Source organism: Microtus oregoni, unplaced genomic scaffold, assembly GCF_018167655.1.
Source record: "Microtus oregoni isolate MIOR12 unplaced genomic scaffold, Mior012 000086F_ref0000336, whole genome shotgun sequence".
Classification (NCBI taxonomy): Eukaryota; Metazoa; Chordata; class Mammalia; order Rodentia; family Cricetidae; genus Microtus; species Microtus oregoni.
In genome coordinates this window covers 4,111,331-4,130,000 of record NW_024544552.1, presented here as the reverse complement: position 1 = coordinate 4,130,000, position 18,670 = coordinate 4,111,331, and the positions used below count along the sequence as shown (strand labels likewise).

General features: G+C 56.5%; 11 non-coding genes across 11 annotated transcripts; 7 read left to right on the top strand and 4 right to left on the bottom strand.

Moving 5' to 3' along the window:
* Window positions 1-845: 845 nt before the first annotated feature.
* Window positions 846-928, top strand: Trnal-aag. Its single transcript has one exon. It is a non-coding gene; the product is annotated as a tRNA-Leu (tRNA).
* Window positions 929-5,650: 4,722 nt separating this feature from the next.
* Trnag-gcc lies at window positions 5,651-5,721 on the bottom strand. Its single transcript has one exon. It is a non-coding gene; the product is annotated as a tRNA-Gly (tRNA).
* An 800-nt stretch (window positions 5,722-6,521) lies between these two features.
* Window positions 6,522-6,604, bottom strand: Trnal-cag. The gene has a single exon. It is a non-coding gene; the product is annotated as a tRNA-Leu (tRNA).
* A 433-nt stretch (window positions 6,605-7,037) lies between these two features.
* Trnad-guc lies at window positions 7,038-7,109 on the top strand. The gene has a single exon. It is a non-coding gene; the product is annotated as a tRNA-Asp (tRNA).
* A 692-nt stretch (window positions 7,110-7,801) lies between these two features.
* Trnag-ucc lies at window positions 7,802-7,873 on the top strand. The gene has a single exon. It is a non-coding gene; the product is annotated as a tRNA-Gly (tRNA).
* Window positions 7,874-8,301: 428 nt separating this feature from the next.
* Trnae-cuc lies at window positions 8,302-8,373 on the top strand. The gene has a single exon. It is a non-coding gene; the product is annotated as a tRNA-Glu (tRNA).
* Window positions 8,374-14,077: 5,704 nt separating this feature from the next.
* Trnag-gcc lies at window positions 14,078-14,148 on the bottom strand. The gene has a single exon. It is a non-coding gene; the product is annotated as a tRNA-Gly (tRNA).
* Window positions 14,149-14,943: 795 nt separating this feature from the next.
* On the bottom strand, window positions 14,944-15,026 carry Trnal-cag. The gene has a single exon. It is a non-coding gene; the product is annotated as a tRNA-Leu (tRNA).
* A 443-nt stretch (window positions 15,027-15,469) lies between these two features.
* Window positions 15,470-15,541, top strand: Trnad-guc. Its single transcript has one exon. It is a non-coding gene; the product is annotated as a tRNA-Asp (tRNA).
* Window positions 15,542-16,231: 690 nt separating this feature from the next.
* Window positions 16,232-16,303, top strand: Trnag-ucc. Its single transcript has one exon. It is a non-coding gene; the product is annotated as a tRNA-Gly (tRNA).
* A 428-nt stretch (window positions 16,304-16,731) lies between these two features.
* Trnae-cuc lies at window positions 16,732-16,803 on the top strand. The gene has a single exon. It is a non-coding gene; the product is annotated as a tRNA-Glu (tRNA).
* Window positions 16,804-18,670: the final 1,867 nt, after the last annotated feature.

Below are 18,670 nucleotides of genomic sequence, written 5' to 3'. Positions count from 1 at the left end.
CTTAAACTCTTGTAGGTTACAAACATCATGTCAAATTAGTAGCTATGTATAATATTTACTTATTTTATTTACTTAATGTAAACAAAAATTTTATATTTACTTACGTAAACAAAATTTACATAGAAATTTACATAAAATATTACTTAGATAAATAAAAACATTTACTTATGTAAGGAGTACTTAAATACAAAAATAGTAAGTACGTATATAGAGAAGAACGTTTTACAAAACTTTGTGCATGCCTGGTGTGGTGGCACCTCCCTGCAGTCCCAGTTCATGGGAAGTAAATGCAGGAGGAGAGTCATCTGTAGCTACTGAAGTGAGCTTGTACTGTATAAGACAGTCTAAAATTAATTAATTGTTGGATTGATTAATGTCTTCTGTAGGCTGGAGAGATGACTCAGTGGTTGAGAGCATTAGCTCCTTTTCATATGAACCCTGGTTCAATTCCTGGGAGCTCACAATCCATTGTAACTCAACTTCTTAGGGATTTGATGCTCTCTCTGGACTCCATTTGATGCACATGTATGGGAAAAAAGCAACCAGATATGTAAAAATAAACAATAAAGTATCTTTTAAAGTTTTTTTAGACAGTGTTGAGAGGTGTATATTATTATCTGTTTTTATTTCTTTTTTGGTGCTAAGTCTGGCGTCCAGGGACAGTCACTGACTCATAACAACAAACATAAACCTTTAAATAAGATGACATGAAACACTTGAGCAGATATTTAAACACATTTAAGGAAAGACACCTAAGTACCTAAATTTCCACATTCACTCAGGTGGACCCAGGGGTGGAATTCCCATATCAGGAAGAGGAGCAGAGTAAAAGTCTTATGCAAGTTGTCAGGATGGCCGAGCGGTCTAAGGCGCTGCGTTAAGGTCGCAGTCTCTCCTGGAGGCGTGGGTTCGAATCCCACTTCTGACAAGCTTTTTTTTTTTTTTTTTATAACACGCACACCTGAGATACAACATTTCACACTTCCTTCCAAAACCACTTTAGTGTCTCCAATCCCCTCATCCACACAACTTACCTTATTAGACAGTGCCTGGAGAAAAACCATCTTGTAAACACACGCAAAATTCTGGTAAAGGCGTTGTTTCCTGTTTGTGAGAGGCCTGTGTGAAAATAGAGTAACAGTGCCGGTCCTGAGCATTGGAGCCACAGGGGCAGCCAGGCCGTTGCCTGTGCCTTCTGGAAGCAGAGGACTTTGTACACAAAACGTTGAACACCAGCAGATGGCCAACCTGTTAGTGAGGTTAGTGTGGTGTCGGTAGAGTAACCCTTAGGCCAGTTCCATTTCCTCCAACCCCGGCAGGAAACACCCACCGCGCCCATCTTGCTGGGCCGTGGTCTTCGAGGTATCTTCTCTGCTGGTGGCCTTTCCCTATGCACGCCTGCTTGATTCCTAGTCAACACACAGCCCCAGCCCCTTATGCCAACCTCCCACCACCACCCCGCACTCCTTCCCTGCCAGCAGGAGGAGCCCATTCTGTGTTACCCTCTCAGTTCGCGGGCCACTGTACCCTACGCGACCCTGGCAAGGGCCTGGAGATTGAAAGAACACACAAGAGACCTGGGTCATTCGAAAGCAGATCAGCCGAAAGTCGTTTATTCAACTTTGGGGAAATCCTTAAATACCTAGCTGCTGCTCAAGGAATTCCCCCCCCCCCCCCCCCCCCCCCCCGCAGGCGGGAAATTACCATACCAACGATGGAGTAAACAAGGCCCTACAGCTAATCACCAGGTGGGGCGGAGGGAGCACACAAACAAACAGAATGTTTTAGCTGGCTGACCAGAAACTCCTCAAGTAACCCCAGGAGCAGGGGTAGACCAGTACTCTACAGGGGCACAGTCTGTATGCAGTCTGAGATAAAATCCACTGCCCACAATCCCTGGCCTACTCAAGGGCCTGGTGCCTGCCCTTGAACAGACTCTTCCCCTGCCCCCCCCCCCTCCACATACTTTAGCAAAGCAGCAGCTAACTGTGGAAAGCAGAGGCTATAGGACAGTGGCAATCTGTCGGGCAGGGGACCAGCAGGACAAGGTGAGGGTTGATGTGGGGAATTCTACAACGAGAGAGAAGGGGCTCACTCACAGAGACTCAGTCTAAACCTGTGACTAATCCTCTTGGTCCATTCATGTTCCCCTGCCTGGCCCATTCACCCCAGGCCCAATATCTATCAAGGACATGCAAAAGGATTTAGTGTCTTCCTCCTGTCAGGGTCTACTAAAATTTTGACATTTTCCAGTGACTTTGCAACCTTTCTCCAGCTACGCCTTCCTCCCTCTCTTTCTTTCTTTTACACACATGCACACACATACACACACACAACACAGAAGAAAGCTGAACTCATCTTCAATAATCACAAATAATTCCTCATGCATATTTAAGCAGGAAAACAGATTCTTCATTCAAAAACGGAATGGATCCCACAGAGTGATGGAGGAAGGTCATTGGTTAAAAAAATAAAGAAACTGCTTGGCTGGCCCTCATAGGTTAGAACACAGGTGGGTGGAGAAAACAGAACAGAATGCTGGGAGGAAGAGGAAGTGAGCTCAGACTCCACAGCTCTCCTCTCGGGAGCAGACGCCTCAGAAGAGACGCCATGCCCCGCTCCCGGGCAGACACAAGCGATGAAGCTCCGACCCAGGATAGACGTAGGCTAGAATCTTCCCGGGAAGACCCGTGCTCACAGATTATTAGAGATGGGTTGATCCGGATATCAGAATTAGCCAGTAAGGGCTAGAGCTAAAGGGCCAAGCAGTGTTTAAATGAATACAGTTTGTGTGTTGTTATTTCGGGCCTAAGCTAGCAGGCAGCTGGGGTGTTGGGGACGCAGCCCCGCCGCTCCTATTACTACAACAGAGTCTTTCAGGGACTTCCCGGCTGCCTCAAACACCTCCATACCCAGGACCCTGTTTTGCCTCCTTTGCCAAAGGACAGTCCTGCAGGGGACCAGGTGCCTTCTTTCCCCTAACCCTTCGCCAACAGCAACTCTTAGAGAGCCCTGAGAGCTTCCTAGCGCCTGACTAGCTGGCAGGGTGTATTCCATGAGGTGAAGGTGGGTACCCTGTCTCAGCTTGTTGCTCAGAGTCCACCCACGCATTTGGCCATCCACAGTGACTTTGGCAATTCAAACCACTCCTCTCTCTCTCTCTCTCTCTCTCTCTCTCTCTCTCTCTGTCTCTCTCTCTGTTTCTCTCTCTCCTCTCCCTCTCTCTGTCTCTCCCCTCCTCCTTTGCTTCTATCCTCTAAACCATCCTCTGACTTTCTAATTCTCCCTCTGTCTCTCACTCTCTTTATCTCTCTAGCTTTATCTCACACCTACATAAAAATACCCAGAAGCTATGGGCTTCTGTCACTGCGGTCAAAGTCGATATTTCAAAAGAATGGTTTTTTGTTTGTTTTTTCTTTTTGCTTGTTTGTTTACAAGTTAAGCACTCTTTTGTATGGGCACAATCACAATCAGAGGAAAACAAAACCAGATCCAACACTGTCAGAAGGCCAGTGCTTGACATCTACCGTCCACCTTGTGGGTTACAGACGGTGTGAACAGTCACCCTCCTCCGGCTCTGCCATTCACAACACGAGGCAGTTTGTCTCCCACTCTGAGGCTGCTGCTCCCCTTGGTAGTTGTCCCACAGTACCGGACCGACATCTCCAAGACACTCAAGCAACATTTGCCATTGACTGCCTAGATGTTCAGGGACTCTGAGCCTACCCCTACCCTGTGGAAGTGACAAGCCTCCGTAGCTCCATCAAGACCCACACCTTCCAGTTGCAGTGCAGCTCATGGCACTGCACACGGTGCTGTGCCTTCACTCCTGTCTCCACTCAGGCTCTCAGGGACTCCACCCACCACGCACCTCCAAGCTTCCCATGCTCTCTAAGATTCAACCTCCAACACCCTCAAAGATATCACTATAGCTGACTCCTCCTACACGGTTTCAAAACGGCTAGCTGCCGTAAGGTTCAGGGTCAGCACCCCTAAAACACGGCCTCTGCATGCTGACCTTCTGGGCGCACCTCCAGGACACTTCGCTTCTGTTATGGTTTTGGTCCCTTGAAGAGACAAGCCACACCCATTCCCCTCCCCATCCACTGAGGCAGGCTGATTTTCAGCTTCCGGCCTGAGCTCGTTCTCTTTTCCATCTTCCTCTCGGAGAGGCAGCTTTGCTTCTGCCTCTCTCCCCGCTTCTCTCTTCCCCCCTTCTCTGTCTCTTTCTCCTCTTCTCTCTCTCTCTCTCTCTCTCCCCCTCTCTCTCTGTCCCCCCCTTCACCCTTCCTCCTCCATAACCCCCTCCTCTATCCAAAATGGCCCCAACTACCTTAAAAAAATAGTGATGCTGCTGTCTTCTTCATCACCGGCTTCTCAGCTCCAGCTAAGCACTATCAATGATTGTCCCTGCACAGCCAAGGTTTCACCTCGCTGGGTCCAGCCCCTTGTTCATTAATCACAAGTGACTCCTCAGCCCCAGCTGAAGAAACAGCAGAACCACAGATTCGTGATTCAAACTACAAATGGCCACAATGGAGTCTTTTAGTAACATCCCCCCTCCCCTCTGAAACGTCCTGAGCCAGACATTTATCTTGTGTCTGCATTGCAAATCTCAACATTCTCTCCCAAGGTACCCCAGAGAAACACAGGAAGCTTGGAGTCTTCAGCTGCTTAGCAGGCCCACAATTAAAAGGAATTCAGCAAACCTCCTAAAGGAAAAAAAATCTGCTCTGTCAAAACAATACTCCACTCCTGCGAGGAAGAGCCATCTTGGCATATGGAGTTGCACATGATTGTGCCTCTCTGACCTGCGCGGAGTCGAAATCCCTGAGTTTATGTCTAGTGTGTGTGTGTGTTTTTCTGGTGGGTGTGGTCGTTTGTGGGTGGGTGTGAGAGCTAGAAAGAGAGAAAGACAGACGTAGAGAGAGAGAGAGAGAGAGAGAGAGAGAGAGAGAAAGACAGAGAGACAGAGAGAGACAGAGATAGAGAGAGAGATAGGTACAGAAAGAGAGAAAGATAGTGAGAAAGATATATATATATGTATGTATGTATATACAGAGAGAGAGACAGAGAGAGCGAGATCGACAAAGAGACAAACAGAGAGAGAGAGAAAGAGAGAGAGAGAGAGAGAGAGAGAGAGAGAGGCCTCCTGCCTGCTGCTGTCGCCCAGGAGCTCTGAAGCTCTCTGGGCTCTCCAAGAGTTGCTGTTGGCTAAGAAATAGGGGAGAGAAGGCACGTGGTCCCCTGCGGGGCTGTTTCTTGGCAAAGGAGAAAGAACAGGGTCTGGGGCTAGGGAGGTTTTTGAGGTCCCGGCCAAGAGAGGTTCACCAAGTAAGTGTCGATTGTGGGAGAGCCAGGCTGTGCGTGGACGGCACTGTGGAGTGGGAGGCTGGAGGTGTGGGGTGTGAGTGCCGCGGGGTGGAGCTATAAGAAAGGTGGAGGCGCTGGAAGAAGTGGAGTGGTAAGGTAGCTGTAGCAGAGCGATGGTTAGGGCGGGTGATGGCGTCTGAGTTGAGGAGAGAGGACTAGGCTTAGGATGCTGGGCAGGCTGTGGATGACTGGGTTAGTGGTAGTCCGCTGTGGCTGTGCACCCTGGGCATTGGGGACTGGGGCAGTGCGTGCATGAGGACCAAAAGGGACTGGACTCTGCATGGGCCGGGAATCGAACCCGGGCCTCCCGCGTGGCAGGCGAGAATTCTACCACTGAACCACCCATGCCATGGCCTAGGCCGTCACCTGACTGCTCTCACAGCCTGTGCTCCCGGACCAGCTAGCTCTTCTTTTTCCCCCTGACACCTAGATGCCGGGCCTTGGCCCCATGGACCAAGCAGGCGAGCTCGAGGGCCACATGGACAGGAGAGTCCCGGGACCAGAGTGAGGCTCCGCGGCTGAGCCGTGCCTCTCCGCTCTCCGGGACGCCTAGGAGGTCCCACGTCAACCCTGCCTCCCCGTGCTGCCAGCCGAGGAGCTAGCGAGCCAGCGAGATGCGTGCCGGCGGTGCGCGCAGCAAGGGTCGGCAGGTGTGCGCTGGCGACGGCCACCTGCGCACAGAAGAAGCCTGGACGAGCAGAGCCCGAGAGGATGGGCGCGGTGGGCTTCTCCCGCAGGGGCTGGAGGAGCAGGAACGAGTGGGAAAGGGGTGGTGAGCGCGAGGGCCGGGCCAAGAAGTGCGGGTGTCGGGTAGGGATGGATGAGGTCCTCCGTTGGCACCTGGCCGGCCGGCTGGGCTGGCGGGGTGCTCAGGACCGGCGCCCTCACGGACTCGAGCCTCTCCCCCGCACCTAATGGAGGTGGCAAATTTAGCAAGGCGTCCAGCACGCACCGCTGCCGCTGCCCTCCAGTAAGTGTCGGGTGTTGAGAGCAGGGCGCTCCTCCAGGCCCAGGCGTGTGAGAGAAGGTTGCGGGCGTGAGAGGAGTTTGGGCGGCGCCGGAGAGGCGGTGGTAGGAGGCACTCACGGGTCTGGTGGAGTGGGAGCCGCGGGGCGGGGGGGGGGGGGGGGGGGACAAAAAGGCGAGGTTGTCAGGAGTGGGATTCGAACCCACGCCTCCAGGGGAGACTGCGACCTGAACGCAGCGCCTTAGACCGCTCGGCCATCCTGACGACGGGTGTGGAGGGCGGACCTGTCGCGTCGGGGCGCCCGGGCTGGTGCGCGTCTGGGTGCTCAAGCTGCGGGCGAGGAGCGGCGTCCACCGGGTCCACGTCGAGATGCTGCTAGGCGCCAAGTCGCTCCCTGTCCCTGTCCCGGTCCCGGTCCCGTTTCCGGTTTGGCTCCCCACACCACCCCAGCCCTGGCGGGATCACCCAGGAACCGGACCAGCGTCTCCCGCGGGCATGGGCGGGACCAGGGGCCTGGGAGGCGATGGTCGGACGTGGCTGCGGGTCCGCGTCCTGGTGGGAGGGGCGTTTCGCTGCGCCGGGGAGACTTTGGGGATGAGTGCGGAGGTCGGCGGTGCTTCGGAGGTGGGGAGGGTGGCGGGCCTTGGAAGCGCGTCGGAGATGGCCGGCCGACTCGGTGGCGGAGCCGCCGTCGTCGTCCTCGTTAGTATAGTGGTGAGTATCCCCGCCTGTCACGCGGGAGACCGGGGTTCGATTCCCCGACGGGGAGACATACCATTCTTTTTAGCCAGACGGGCGGCCCTTGGTCCGTTGGCCATCCTTGCTTGCTTGGCCCCACGCCCCAATGCCAGGACAGTGGTCCTCTGGCCCAAGAGCCGGGCTCGGGACGCTCACTGCCAGGCGGGCCCACATGCCTCCCGGCCGTCGGGTCCCTAGCCTGGCGCCTGGCCAAGGGCTCTACACACACACACACACACACACACACACACACACACACACAGACACCGACGAGGCGTCCGGGCGTGTGTGAGAGCCGGCGGCGTGCGACCCTCGGTGCCTGAGCCACCGCTGTGCCAGGCGGCTCTGGGTGGTGACGTGCCCGCTCGGTGCTGTCCCGGCTGCTCCCTGGCTCCTGTGGCCCTCGTTGCGTGAGCTGCCCTGGCCCGGTTGCTGCAGTCAGGAGACGAGAGCGCCGCGCAGCACAGGCGTGTGCGTGCGGGAAGCGCGGGTGGCATGGGACGGTGAGGAACAACGCGTGCTCGGCGGCGGAGGCCCGGTTGGGGTTGGCGTGGGTATCGGTGTCGGTGTCGGTGTCGGTGTCTTCGTTGGTGTCGGCTTCGGCTTTGACTTTGAGGTTGGGGCAGGGTGGGAAGACCAGGTAGGCGACCGCGACGTCGTCTCTGTCCGCTGGCTGGTGGCAGTCCCCGGCGTCGTGTGTGTGTGCGGCGTCGTGTCGGTGTGGCGTTGGTGGTATAGTGGTGAGCATAGCTGCCTTCCAAGCAGTTGACCCGGGTTCGATTCCCGGCCAACGCACAGGACCCGCCTTTTGCCAAGGTTCAGGGCGGACAGTGGCCCTGTCCTCCGGCGCCTCTCCGCCTGTCCCGAGACTGCACTGCGCCGAGGCCACACAATGGAAGGAGGTTCTAGACCTTTTGAGAGGGTGGCGAGCCGGAGGAGAAGGGCCAGGGCGAGGCGTCTTACCGGGAAGTGGCGACCGGCTTGCCGGAGAAGCGACAGAGGGCAGCGGGCAGCGGGCAGGGCAGGGAGGGCACGGGCAGGGCTAGGGGTGGGCACGGGCAGGGGCCGATCGATCGCATGGGCGCCCAATGCCAGCCGCGTATTGCCGGGCGGGCGGGCGGGCGACTGGGCGGCTGGGGCGAGCGGCTGGCTGTCAGATTGGCAGACTGGCTGAGAGTCTGGCTGCCCGCGAGAGGCGCGCACCGTCGGAGTCTGGCCGTCGCTCCCTGGTGGTCTAGTGGTTAGGATTCGGCGCTCTCACCGCCGCGGCCCGGGTTCGATTCCCGGTCAGGGAAGCTTCTCTTCTTCCTCTCTGCAACTCGCCCACTTCTTGACACCTGTCTGGCCCTCCCCTGCAATGGGGGCCCCACTTTCACCTTTCTTGCATTTTGGCCAAAGGCGTCTCCGCGACAACCTGCTGGCATCTTTGCCTCCGGACACCTTGCCACCTCACCCCCATCTTGACACCTGTTCTGCCCTGCCCTGCACTCGGTGGGGGCCACTACCTCCACATCACCTCTCTTACCTTTTGCCCAACAGCGTTGCCGCCAGACCCTGCTGCTCCGCTCCACTAGTACGTACCTACACCCTCACTCGAAAACCAACAGCCTGCAGCCTCACCGGCGCTCCCTACCCGCACACTCACCACCCTTTTCCTTGATTCCCACTCACGCCCACCATCTTTTCCTGCACACACCAAATCCTCAGGGCCTGTCCAGCGAAGCCCCGTTGCGGCCCGACACACCCTGCCTACACACCGCCACTATCACACCGACGACACACAAACACCGGACACGCAGCGCTCCCTCGCAAGCTTCCGACCCACTCATGGAGCCCACTGAGTCTCCACCTCACTCTATCGCCTGCTCTTAGGTCTCCAAGAAACAGTCTTGCTTGCCCTACCTGCCACACCTGCATGCATCACACGCTCCCTGGAACCTTTCCTCTGCTCTTCACAACTGAGCGCCGACTTCAAGCAAATGCAGTGATTCGTTCCAGTCTACAGTGTGTGTGTGTGTGTTTGTGCAAATATGTCTGTCTCTCTGTTTTTCTGTCTATTTCTGTCCTTCTCTGTGTGTATGTGTGTGGCCTAGGCATGTATATACGTATGTATGTATGCATGTATGTATGTATGTATGTATTTATGTATGCATGCAAGCATGCGTATCTTGCAAAACTCCAGGGTCTCTAAGTGATCGTTTATGGTGGCAGTGTTGGTATGGGATCGGGAGGAGAGCGCGTGTCCGTCCGTGGGTGGGGGTGCTCTGTGGGGTGGTGTTGATTCTGTGCTGATAGCACCTGGTGTGGTTCCTAAGCTTCCGCATCGCCGCAGGGCAGACAGTGCTCGACCCAAGGCGCGATTTCCTCGAAAGCCCCCAGAGCGGCTTGGGGGAGCTGAGGCCAAGCCTGGCTGTTTTAAGGCCGCTGTTTCTGCAGCTCCTTGTGTGCGCGGGCAAGCGGTGCAGGTGCCTGTGTGAGTCGGCAAATTGGAGCGGAACCTCTTCCCACCTAGGTTTTGGGTCCATTGCCGGGTGGGTCCCCTCGGTCGTGACCCTGTCAACAGGTCCGGGGCACGAAGACAGATGGTGGTGTGTTTACCGCTGGGTTCAGCTCCACCTCGATGCGAGGCATAGTCTGTGCCCACCCGTGTGTGTATGTGGGGGGGGGGAGGGGCAGACACGCCATTTTCCCACCCGACCTCAACCCAGTCCGGCCCGGAAACCTTCCCAATAGAGGACACGGAGAGACACCCGTGTCGAGCTGGATCTGGGAAGGGTCTGTCCAACAAGCTGCTGGGCCAGTTGTATGGCTCCCATGAGACGGTCATGGGAAAAAAGACAACGGAGAAGCCTACGCTGGCAGGTGTCCGAATGGGGCCGTCGCATGCCAAAGGCAAGGTCCACGCTTGCCTCTGTGCTCCCTGGTTTCTCCTCAGCTCGGCCCTTCTGGCTGGAAAGAGGGACTCTGCTTGGAGAAAAGGTCTCTCTAGCACGTGCCTGCGATGAACGATCGAATGATTGCTGCGGGACAGACAGCAGACAGGCGGTAGGGATGGTGGTTGGGGTGCGGGGGCAGAGCCGGGGTAGTTGTGGCCAGGGGCGTGCCATCCTTGGGCACGTGGTCCTGAGGTGTAGGGCAGCAGGCTGAGCACCTCTCCCACGGACAGCTACCTACCGCATCAGGTCCTGCCTCTGCTTTCCTACATACCGGGGCTGCCCTCTTTGAGGGACTTAGGAGCCCAAGAAACCAACACTTCTCCGCCCAAGCTGCTTTTGGTCGTGGTGTTTGATGGCAACAATCCCAAGCCTGACTCAGACTGAAATCGGTACCAGGAGTGGGGTATTGCTGGGACAGAGCCGATCCCGTGCTTTCGGGGATTAAAAGGAGCTCTTGGGGATGAACAAGAAAGGAATGGTTATGGTTCCAAAAACGCCGGCTTCTGTGCCGCGTTGGAGCAGGGTCAACCGTGCTGCTTGTTTCTGGAGAACTTGACAAAACCCTGCACTCATCTGGGAAGAGAGACTCTCAGTTGAGCAGATGCCTCCATGAGATGATGAGTGGTCTTTTTTTTTCTTTTTTAAAATTGATATTCAGTGAGCTCTACATTTTTCTCTGCTCTCCTCCCTGCCTCTCCCTTCCCCCCTCCAACCTTCCCCCAAGTTCCCCAGGGTCCCAATTTACCCAGGAGATCTTGTCTTTTTTTACTTCCTACTTCCCATATAGATTAGATCTGTGTTAGTCTCTCTTAGTGTCCTCATTGTTGTCTAAGGTCTCTGGGATTGTGGTTTGTAGGCTGGCTTTCTTGGGTTTATGTTTAAAAACCACCTATGAGTGAATACATGTGATAATCGTCTTTCTGTGTCTGGGTTACCTCACTCTAAATAACGTTTTCTAGCTCCATCCATTTTCCTGCAAAATTCAAGCTGTCGGGGTTTTTTTTTTCCCTTTCTGCTGTGTAGTACTCCATTGTGTAAATGTACCACATTTTCCTTACCCATTTTTTGGTCGAGGGGCATTTAGGTTGTGTCCAGGTTCTGGCTATGACAAACAAAGCTGCTATGAACATAGTTGAGCACATGTCCTTGTGGCACGATTGAACATCTTCTGGACATATACCCCAAAGTGGTATTACTGGGTCTTGTGGAAGGTTGTTTCCTAATTTTCTAGGAAATCGCCACAGTGACATCCAAAGTGTTGTAGCCACCAGCTTTCATTCCCACCAGCAATGCACAAGTGTTCTCTTTTCCCCACAACCTCTCCAGCATAAGTTGTCATCAGTGTTTTTGATCTTAGCCATTCTTTCAGTGTAAGATGGAAACTCAGAGTTGTTTTGATTTGCGTTTGTCTGCTGACTAAGGATGTGGAGCATTTCCTTAAGTGTCTTTCAGCCATTTTAGATTCCTCTGTTGAGAGTTCTCTGTTTATGTCTTTACGCCATATTTTTTATTGGATTATGTGTTGTTTTGGTGTCCAATTTCTTGAGTCCTTTGTATATTTTGGAGGTCAGACCTCTGTCTGATGTGGGGTTAGTGAAGATCTTTTCCCATTCTGTAGGCTGTCATTTTGTCTTGTTGATCGCGTCCCTTGCTTTACAGAAGGTTTTCAGTTTCAGGAGGTCCCATTTATTAATTGTTTCTCTCAGGGTCTGTGAGGCTGGGCTTCTATTTAGGAAGTGGTTCCCTGTGCCAATGCGTTCAAGTGTACTTCCCACTTTCTCTTCTATAAGGTTCAGTGTGGCCGGCTTCCTGTTGAGGTCTTTGATCGATTTGGACTTGAGTTTTGTGCATGGTGATAGATAGCGGTCTATCTTCATTTTTGTACATGTTGATATCCAGTTATGCCAGCACCATTTGTTAAATATGCTTTCTTTTTCCATTTGATACATTTTGCTTGCTTGTCAAAAGATGATGGGTCTTTAGTCGAACATGTAGGGTATTGTCTTGATTCACAAGTGGTGTGGGAGGGCACACGAAGGGAAGGAGGTGGGTGGTTGTCTCGCGCCGGATAAGAGAGCCAGTAAGCAGCCCTCATGCTAGTCCTCTGCTCCAATTCCTGCCTCTAGGTCTCTCAGCCCACCCTGCTTATAAGCCCCAAACCCCAAACCTCAAACCCTTGTCCCCTAACGCCCATGAACTCCAGCCCCACCTTCCCCACCCATCCCCACTTCCGTAAGTGTGGCATTAAGGACCCCTAGGAAGAAATAAAACCGTCTCACCTCAAAGTTTCTCTAAGTCACACATTTGATCAGAATATGACGTGATCCTGGTCCTTACTCAGAAATAAATGTGCAGGAAACACAGCAGATGGTCCTAGGACCTGCTAACGGAGATCAGGCTGTCTCTGCTCCTATCCATTTCCAACGCCCCCTTAACCCAACGCCTCCATACCTCAAAACCACAAGCACCAGCAGCAGCAGCAGCAGCCAGGGTAAAAACCCCATCTCCAAGCCACCACGTTGGGTCTCTCTTGCTCTTGTTCGGCTACTTTGTTTGAGCTGTGACTGCCAACAAGAGTCAACTGAAGAGCCCCACTTGGTTCTGTTCCTGGGTTCTCTTAAGACAAAAACAAAAACAAAAAATCCCACAAACACACACACACAAAACCAACCTGCTTTGTTCACGACCACTCCCACTCGCCTTTGTTCAGGCTGGTCAAGGACTGACAGGTGGCAGAGGGCAGTCCGTCTCCTGTGGTGAGACAGGCCCTTTCTCTGCAGGTGGGCGGTGGTTGGGTCTGGTGACAGGTGAGTGAACGTTTTCCTTTGTGGTACCCACCGCAGTCGAGCACAAAGAGGATTAGGACTGCAGGAAGGGACACCCGGTCCAAGGCTTGGGAGGCCGGAGAAGGTGAGCAACACTGAGTCTGTGGACACCCCGAGCTCGATGGAGCAGGCTTTGAGCCTTGTCGGTCAATTGGGCCCGGATAGGGAAGCTCCCTGGCCAGACCACTTGCCAATGAGCAGCCTGAACGAGCCTAGGTCTCAGAAGGCCAGGGGTCAGTGCGGGACCTGCGAGGAAGAGCCATCTTGGCACACGGGGACCTTCGATGGAGTTGCGCATGATTGTGCCTCTCTGGCCTGCGCGGAGTCGACTTCCCTGAGTTTCTGTCTAGTGTGCGTGTGTGTTTCTGGTGGGTGTGGGTGTTTTTGTGTGGGTGTGAGAGAGAGAGAAAGAGAGAGAGAGAGACAGAGAGAGAGAGAGAGAGAGAGAGAGATTGGTAGAGAGAGAAAGATATATATATATATATATATATATATATATATATACATACATGTATATACAGGGAGAGAGTGTCTGAGAGAGAAAGAGAGAGAGAGAGAAAGTTAGAGAGATAGGTAGAGAGAGAAAGAGAGAGATAGGTAGAGAGAGAAAGAGAGACAGATAGAGAGAAATATATATGTATATACAGAGAGTGAGACAGAGAGAGACAGAGGGAGCGAGATAGACAAAGAGACAGAGAGAAAGAGAGGGAGAGAGAGAGAGAGAGAGAGAGAGAGGCCTCCTGCCTGCTGCTGTCGCCCGGGAGCTCTGAAGCTCTCTGGGCTCTCCAAGAGTTGCTGTTGGCTAAGAAATAGGGGAGAGAAGGCACGTGGTCCCCTGCGGGGCTGTTTCTTGGCAAAGGAGAAAGAACAGGGTCTGGGGCTAGGGAGGTTTTTGAGGTCCCGGCCAAGAGAGGTTCACCAAGTAAGTGTCGATTGTGGGAGAGCCAGGCTGTGCGTGGACGGCACTGTGGAGTGGGAGGCTGGAGGTTTGGGGTGTGAGTGCCGCGGGGTGGAGCTATAAGAAAGGTGGAGGCGCTGGAAGAAGTGGAGTGGTAAGGTAGCTGTAGCAGAGCGATGGTTAGGGCGGGTGATGGCGTCTGAGTTGAGGAGAGAGGACTAGGCTTAGGATGCTGGGCAGGCTGTGGATGACTGGGTTAGTGGTAGTCCGCTGTGGCTGTGCACCCTGGGCATTGGGGACTGGGGCAGTGCGTGCATGAGGACCAAAAGGGACTGGACTCTGCATGGGCCGGGAATCGAACCCGGGCCTCCCGCGTGGCAGGCGAGAATTCTACCACTGAACCACCCATGCCATGGCCTAGGCTGTCACCTGACTGCTGTCACAGCCTGTGCTCCCGGACCAGCTAGCTCTTCTTTTTCCCCCTGACACCTAGATGCCGGGCCTTGGCCCCATGGACCAAGCAGGCGAGCTCGAGGGCCACATGGACAGGAGAGTCCCGGGACCAGAGTGAGGCTCCGCGGCTGAGCCGTGCCTCTCCGCTCTCCGGGACGCCTAGGAGGTCCCACGTCAACCCTGCCTCCCCGTGCTGCCAGCCGAGGAGCTAGCGAGCCAGCGAGATGCGTGCCGGCGGTGCGCGCAGCAAGGGTCGGCAGGTGTGCGCTGGCGACGGCCACCTGCGCACAGAAGAAGCCTGGACGAGCAGAGCCCGAGAGGATGGGCGCGGTGGGCTTCTCCCGCAGGGGCTGGAGGAGCAGGAACGAGTGGGAAAGGGGTGGTGAGCGCGAGGGCCGGGCCAAGAAGTGCGGGTGTCGGGTAGGGATGGATGAGGTCCTCCGTTGGCACCTGGCCGGCCGGCTGGGCTGGCGGGGTGCTCAGGACCTGCGCCCTCACGGACTCGAGCCTCTCCCCCGCACCTAATGGAGGTGGCAAATTTAGCAAGGCGTCCAGCACGCACCGCTGCCGCTGCCCTCCAGTAAGTGTCGGGTGTTGAGAGCAGGGCGCTCCTCCAGGCCCAGGCGTGTGAGAGAAGGTTGCGGGCGTGAGAGGAGATTGGGCGGCGCCGGAGAGGCGGTGGTAGGAGGCACTCACGGGTCTGGGGGAGTAGAAACGGCGGGGAGGGGGGGGGGAGACACAAAAAGGCGAGGTTGTCAGGAGTGGGATTCGAACCCACGCCTCCAGGGGAGACTGCGACCTGAACGCAGCGCCTTAGACCGCTCGGCCATCCTGACGACGGGTGTGGGCGCGCGGCGGACCTGTCGCGTCGGGGCGCCCGGGCTGGTGCGCGTCTGGGTGCTCAAGCTGCGGGCGAGGAGCGGCGTCCACCGGGTCCACGTCGAGATGCTGCTAGGCGCCAAGTCGCTCCCTGTCCCTGTCCCGGTCCCGGTCCCGGTCCCGTTTCCGGTTTGGCTCCCCACACCACCCCAGCCCTGGCGGGATCACCCAGGAACCGGACCAGCGTCTCCCGCGGGCATGGGCGGGACCAGGGGGCTGGGAGGCGATGGTCGGACGTGGCTGCGGGTCCGCGTCCTGGTGGGAGGGGCGTTTGGCTGCGCCGGGGAGACTTTGGGGATGGGTGCGGAGGTCGGCGGTGCTTCGGAGGTGGGGAGGGTGGCGGGCCTTGGAAGCGCGTCGGAGATGGCCGGCCGACTCGGTGGCAGGGCCGTCGTCGTCGTCCTCGTTAGTATAGTGGTGAGTATCCCCGCCTGTCACGCGGGAGACCGGGGTTCGATTCCCCGACGGGGAGACATGCCAATCTTTTTAGCCAGACGGGCGGCCCTTGGTCCGTTGGCCATCCTTGCTTGCTTGGCCCCACGCACCAATGCCAGGACAGTGGTCCTCTGGCCCAAGAGCCGGGCTCGGGACGCTCACTGCCAGGCGGGCCCACATGCCTCCCGGCCGTCGGGTCCCTAGCCTGGCGCCTGGCCAAGGGCTCTACACACACACACACACACACACACACACACACACACACACACACACACACCGAAGAGGCGGCCGGCCGTGTGTCAGAGCCTGCGGCGTGCGACCCTCGGTGCCTGAGCCACCGCTGTGCCAGGCGGCTCTGGGTGGTGACGTGCCCGCTCGGTGCTGTCCCGGCTGCTCCCTGGCTCCTGTGGCCCTCGTTGCGTGAGCTGCCCTGGCCCGGTTGCTGCAGTCAGGAGACGAGAGCGCCGCGCAGCACAGGCGTGTGCGTGCGGGAAGCGCGGGTGGCATGGGACGGTGAGGAACAACGCGTGCTCGGCGGCGGAGGCCCGGTTAGGGTTGGCGTGGGTATCGGTGTCGGTGTCGGTGTCTTCGTTGGTGTCGTCTTCGGCTTTGACTTTGAGGTTGGGGCAGGATGGGAAGACCAGGTAGGCGACCGCGACGTCGTCTCTGTCCGCTGGCTGGTGGCAGTCCCCGGCGTCGTGTGTGTGTGCGGCGTCGTGTCGGTGTGGCGTTGGTGGTATAGTGGTGAGCATAGCTGCCTTCCAAGCAGTTGACCCGGGTTCGATTCCCGGCCAACGCACAGGACCCGCCTTTTGCCAAGGTTCAGGGCGGACAGTGGCCCTGTCCTCCGGCGCCTCTCCGCCTGTCCCGAGACTGCACTGCGCCGAGGCCACACAATGGAAGGAGGTTCTAGACCTTTTGAGAGAGTGGCGAGCCGGAGGAGAAGGGCCAGGGCGAGGCGTCTTACCGGGAAGTGGCGACCGGCTTGCCGGAGAAGCGACAGAGGGCAGCGGGCAGCGGGCAGGGCAGGGAGGGCACGGGCAGGGCTAGGGGTGGGCACGGGCAGGGGCCGATCGATCGCATGGGCGCCCAATGCCAGCCGCGTATTGCCGGGCGGGCGGGCGGGCGACTGGGCGGCTGGGGCGAGCGGCTGGCTGTCAGATTGGCAGACTGGCTGAGAGTCTGGCTGCCCGCGAGAGGCGCGCACCGTCGGAGTCTGGCCGTCGCTCCCTGGTGGTCTAGTGGTTAGGATTCGGCGCTCTCACCGCCGCGGCCCGGGTTCGATTCCCGGTCAGGGAAGCTTCTCTTCTTCCTCTCTGCAACTCGCCCACTTCTTGACACCTGTCTGGCCCTCCCCTGCAATGGGGGCCCCACTTTCACCTTTCTTGCATTTTGGCCAAAGGCGTCTCCGCGACAACCTGCTGGCATCTTTGCCTCCGGACACCTTGCCACCTCACCCCCATCTTGACACCTGTTCTGCCCTGCCCTGCACTCGGTGGGGGCCACTACCTCCACATCACCTCTCTTACCTTTTGCCCAACAGCGTTGCCGCCAGACCCTGCTGCTCCGCTCCACTAGTACGTACCTACACCCTCACTCGAAAACCAACAGCCTGCAGCCTCACCGGCGCTCCCTACCCGCACACTCACCACCCTTTTCCTTGATTCCCACTCACGCCCACCATCTTTTCCTGCACACACCAAATCCTCAGGGCCTGTCCAGCGAAGCCCCGTTGCGGCCCGACACACCCTGCCTACACACCGCCACTATCACACCGACGACACACAAACACCGGACACGCAGCGCTCCCTCGCAAGCTTCCGACCCACTCATGGAGCCCACTGAGTCTCCACCTCACTCTATCGCCTGCTCTTAGGTCTCCAAGAAACAGTCTTGCTTGCCCTACCTGCCACACCTGCATGCATCACACGCTCCCTGGAACCTTTCCTCTGCTCTTCACAACTGAGCGCCGACTTCAAGCAAATGCAGTGATTCGTTCCAGTCTACAGTGTGTGTGTGTGTGTGTGTTTGTGCAAATACGTCTGTCTCTCTGTTTTTCTGTCTATTTCTGTCCTTCTCTGTGCGTATGTGTGTGAGCCTAGGCATGTATATACGTATGTATGTATGTATGTATGTATTTATGTATGCATGCATGCGTATCTTGCAAAACTCCAGGGTCTCTAAGTGATCGTTTATGGTGGCAGTGTTGGTATGGGATCGGGAGGAGAGCGCGTGTCCGTCCGTGGGTGGGGGTGCTCTGTGGGGTGGTGTTGATTCGTGCTGATAGCAGGCAGGGTGAATGCGGAAAGCACCTGGTGTGGTTCCTAAGCTTCCGCAACGCCGCAGGGCAGACAGTGCTCGACCCAAGGCGCGATTTCCTCGAAAGCCCCCAGAGCGGCTTGGGGGAGCTGAGGCCAAGCCTGGCTGTTTTAAGGCCGCTGTTTCTGCAGCTCCTTGTGTGCGCGGGCAAGCGGTGCAGGTGCCTGTGTGAGTCGGCAAATTGGAGCGGAACCTCTTCCCACCTAGGTTTTGGGTCCGTTGCCGGGAGGGTCCCCTCGGTCGTGACCCTGTCAACAGGTCCGGGGCACGAAGACAGATGGTGGTGTGCTTACCGCTGGGTTCAGCTCCGCCTCGATGCGAGGCATAGTCTGTGCGCACCCGTGTGTGTTGTGGGTGGGGGGGGGGAGGGCCAGACACGCCATTTTCCCACCCGACCTCAACCCAGTCCGGCCCGGAAACCTTCCCAATAGAGGACACGGAGAGACACCCGTGTCGAGCTGGATCTGGGAAGGGTCTGTCCAGCAAGCTGCCGGGCCAGTTGTGTGGCTCCCATGAGACGGTCATGGGAAAAAAGACAACGGAGAAGCCTACGCTGGCAGGTGTCCGAATGGGGCCGTCGCATGCCAAAGGCAAGGATCCACGCTTGCCTCTGTGCTCCCTGGTTTCTCCTCAGCTCGGCCCTTCTGGCTGGAAAGAGGGACTCTGCTTGGAGAAAAGGTCTCTCTAGCACGTGCTTGCGATGAACGATCGAATGATTGCTGCGGGACAGACAGCAGACAGGCGGTAGGGATGGTGGTTGGGGTGCGGGGGCAGAGCCGGGTGGTTGTGGCCAGGGGCGTGCCATCCTTGGGCACGTGGTCCTGAGGTGTAGGGCAGCAGGCTGAGC